This window comes from Bidens hawaiensis, unplaced genomic scaffold (assembly GCF_021521415.1).
Source record: "Bidens hawaiensis isolate Kalapana, Puna unplaced genomic scaffold, B.hawaiensis_p1.1 tig00000458_1, whole genome shotgun sequence".
Lineage (NCBI taxonomy): Eukaryota > Viridiplantae > Streptophyta > Magnoliopsida > Asterales > Asteraceae > Bidens > Bidens hawaiensis.
The window spans coordinates 3695567-3699806 of NW_027491030.1; the positions used below are offsets into that span (position 1 = coordinate 3695567).

General features: G+C 38.1%; 1 pseudogene across 1 annotated transcript; it reads left to right on the top strand.

Moving 5' to 3' along the window:
* Positions 1–242: 242 nt before the first annotated feature.
* Positions 243–3693, top strand: LOC143626980 (putative glycerol-3-phosphate transporter 1; annotated as a pseudogene). The gene is made up of 3 exons (XR_013152520.1): positions 243–484; positions 1900–2890; positions 3061–3693. The product of XR_013152520.1 is annotated as a putative glycerol-3-phosphate transporter 1 (transcript).
* The last annotated feature ends 547 nt before the right edge of the window (positions 3694–4240 follow it).

A 4240-nucleotide genomic window follows, 5' to 3' on the forward strand; every position in this document is an offset into this window, starting at 1 on the left:
GTGCGACCAAGTTGAGCCAATGTATCCCTTGACTCGAGTCACTTCCGATCTTTACGAAATTACCTGTACCTTAATCGAACGAGGGTGAATCAACCAAGTCTAATTATCCTATTCAAAACTAGAAAAATGGCTTAAGATTATAGGTCCTCAAAAATGTCACATTAGCCTTTTCTTTTGTGGCTTACGTGTACTAAGAACTAAGACAAAATATATATTAAATCTAAAACGAGTATATTTATATTCGAAACATATAAGTTAAGGTAAAACCGTAATTATAAAGATAACCTGGGGGCAATACCGTAATCCTTAATCTGTAAGAAACTGCTGTATTATAAAAACGGATCATGCGAGATTCATGACGACTCACAACAAGCAGCAGCAGCAAGTAAACCACCTTCACATATACCACATGAACAAAACAATATACTAATTCTTCAATCCACCAATTTCTACATGCAATCCGCCTATCGAAACTGATATTTAGGTACAATTCCATCATTATATCATTCAATAATCATCGATCCTCTGTTTAATGATATTCACATTTAGACTCGTCTTATTCATCTTCCTCCTAGCTTTGCAGTCGTTTTGTTCGGTTAATATCCATATATTTGTTTCAATCAGTGGCTTTAGGAAGTTTTCTAGATTCGTAATAACTAGTTCAAATCATTCGTGTATCGCTTAGCCTTTAATTTAAACTAATCGTTCGTCTTCCTCATCGTCTTCTTAGTTGTAGTCGTTTTGTTTGGTTAATTTCCACATATTGTTTCAATCCGTGGCTTAAAGGAAGTTTTCCAGATCCGTCTTCTGTTTTTATTACGGAGTTTGAACTAGTTATTACTAAAAGAAGACGAATCTAGAAAACTTCCTTTACGCCACCGATTGAAACAATATGTGGAAATCAACTGAACAAAACGACTGCAAAACTAAGAAGATGATGAGGAAGATGAACGATTAGTTTAAATTAAAGGTTAAACAATACTTAATTGATAATTCGAACTAATTGCTCTTAGCTAAGCCTTGAATTGTTCGTCCTCATCATCATCTTATTAGTGTTTTGTAGTAGTTTTGTTTAGTTACTTTCCACATATTGTTTTAATTTGCGGCTTAGAGGAAGTTTTCTAGATTCGTCTTCCATATTTGTTACAGAGTAACGAGTTCAAATCATTTGTGTATCGCTTAACTCAAATTCTTCTATTTTGGAAGTCATTTCTTCATTTAAATGACTCAGGATATTTCAATTTGTGGTTGATTAATGATCCTAATTAGAGTCGAGCTTGCCCGTGAGCTACCCAAGAATGGCTCGAATCAAGCCAAGCTCAAACGAGAGCTCGAGCCTTAAAATAAACGTGTTTAATAAACAAGCCCGAGCTGGCTTGTGAGCCTAAACCAGACTGTTATTTATATATTTTTATTTAATGTATTAGATATTAATAATATCTATTATACGATAAAAATAACTAAACAACATATATTATATATAAAAGTACACTTAAAAAAATAATTTAAAAATAATTTGAAAAATATATAAATTAATTAATAAATAATAAACAGACCGAGGTCGAGCTTTAGGAAAAGTGCTAAAAACGAGCCGAGCTCGAGTCTAGTCGAACTTGGGCTCATTCGCACCCCTTAATATACCATGGCCACCCTGATTTTAAACTTGATATTGGTTTCATTTCTTAAAATGTTACTATAAACGGCAAGACAACATAAACAAAACTAGCATTGATAAGATCAGATTATAATTAGTTGGATCTGATTTCAGCTTTTATGAACTTTGACTTATATCTCATGAACTATATGAATTATATTTATGTAATGCAATCATGTGTTCATAAAGGCAATCTTCATCCACTTATTTAACTTAAACTGATTTCAACTGTACTTGTATTTCAGTTTGCTGTTGTTCATCCATGGGTTCAATCTCATACCCCGAAACCACACACACTAACACGAAACCTCCTGGAATCCGATTCTTGGAATACATCAAGAAATCAAACCTCTCATCTAAAACACACCAAGCTCTAGTCCTAATAATCACATTCTTAGCATACGCAAGCTACCACGCGACTCGTAAAACCACCAGCATTATAAAAAGCTCACTTGACCCTCAATCGCCAGAAAACTTGTCTTTACTAAGTTCCAAAACACTTTCATGGTTACTAGGAACCGGGTGGGCCCCGTTTAACGGATCAAACGGGACTGCATTGCTCGGAGACCTAGACTTAGCTTTCTTATTCGTTTAGTCTATCGGTATGTTCTTCTCGGGCCATATAGGAGACCGAATGAACCTGAGGATATTCTTGACTATTGGAATGATGGGAACCGGTTTATTCACTTCATTATTTGGAGTTGGATATTGGGCCAACATTCATATGTTTTATTATTATTTGATAGTGCAAATGCTGGCCGGGCTGTTTCAGTCAACGGGCTGGCCTTCGGTGGTTGCTGTGATCGGGAAGTGGTTTGAAAAAGGCAACCGTGGGCTCGTTATGGGCGTTTGGAACGCGCATACGTCGGTTGGGAACATTTCCGGGTCTTTGATAGCTTCTTATTGTTTAAAATATGGATGGGGTTGGTCTATGGTTGTTCCGGGCCTGGTGATTATATTTGTTGGGTTGCTGCTTTTTATGTTTTTACCGGTTGATCCCGAATCAGTAGGGGTTAGTAAAGATGGGGGATAAACCGGTTTTGTCTGAAAAGATTGGGGCTGAAGTTACTAAGCCTCTTTTGTGTTTGAAGATTAAGGATGAGAAAGAATCACCGGTCGGGTTTATAGAAGCGTGGAAAATACCCGGGGTTGCACCGTTTGCGTTTTGCCTGTTTTTTGCGAAGTTGGTTCCGTATACGTTTTTGTATTGGCTCCCGTTTTACATTAGTCATACAGGTAAATTGTTCTCTTGAATCTTGATCTAGTGAATGGTAACGGGTCGGGTTAAAATGGGTCAAGACGGGTTGGGTTAAATGCTTAAATCGGATTTACACGGTTTAATCAGTTGAAGTTAAATAAAAAGTTGGAATACTAAACTTTACTATGGATGTATGATATTTTTGCAGTCATAGATGGAGAGTACTTATCTGACGTGGCAGCTGGTAATCTATCTACACTATTCGACGTAGGCGGTGTAGTGGGCGGAATCCTAGCCGGTCACATTTCCGACCGGCTAAACGCTCGAGCCATTACAGCTGCAAGCTTCATGTATTGTGCTATCCCAGCCCTATACGTCTACCGAAACTATGGACACATGTCCATGACCATAAACATTATACTCATGTTAGTAACTGGTGTGTTTGTCAACGGGCCCTACGCACTCATAACCACTGCGGTTTCAGCTGACCTTGGGACCCACCGGTCCTTGAATGGCAACTCACGGGCCCTAGCAACTGTCACTGCAATTATTGATGGAACCGGGTCCATTGGTGCTGCAATCGGGCCGTTGGTTACTGGTTACATTTCGACCCAGAGCTGGAGTGCGGTTTTCACTATGCTTATGGCTGCGGCTTTAGTGGCAGGGCTGTTTCTTACGAGACTTGTGGTGGCGGAAATAAGTGCAAAATGGCAAGAGTCGCGACGGGGGACTGCTGGTGTTCGGAGATCTCCTATCGTTAATGTGTGATCGTTGTGATGTTACATTTGTGTACATACATAATGTATCATATATATATATTTAAATCAATTTTGTATGTAAAGTTTTGGATGAATGCATATCAACTCAACATTAATGCTGTAATATAGATAGAAGTAGCAAAATGGGGGGTTTAACCCGACGAAACCAATCATTATGTCGACATTCGAGTATTCATGACACGACACGACTGGTTTATCTAAACGTGCTTGTAGGTTCGACCCAAAACTGACATGTACTTGTTTAGCTTAAACTCAAACCCGAGAAATTCGTGTTTAGCCAGATGTCAATGGGTCGGGTTTGGTATTCCCAAACCCATACCTCATTCTTAAAGCTCGTCCCAAATCCGTCGGGTTTCGGGTTTTCCCATCGGATTTCGGGTTTCCTAGCGGGTTTTGAAAACATACACGTAAGGGTATGCCCGACACAAAACCCGCCGGGTTTCTATCGGGTTCTGACAAAAATATAACTAAACGATTACATATAATAATTACCAGAAAAATAAAATGTCTCAGATAATTGTCGTAAACAAGTTTCGACAAATAACATATTTAGAATATCTATAATATACTGTATATAAATGTGTGTGTGTGTGTGTGTAATATAAAAAA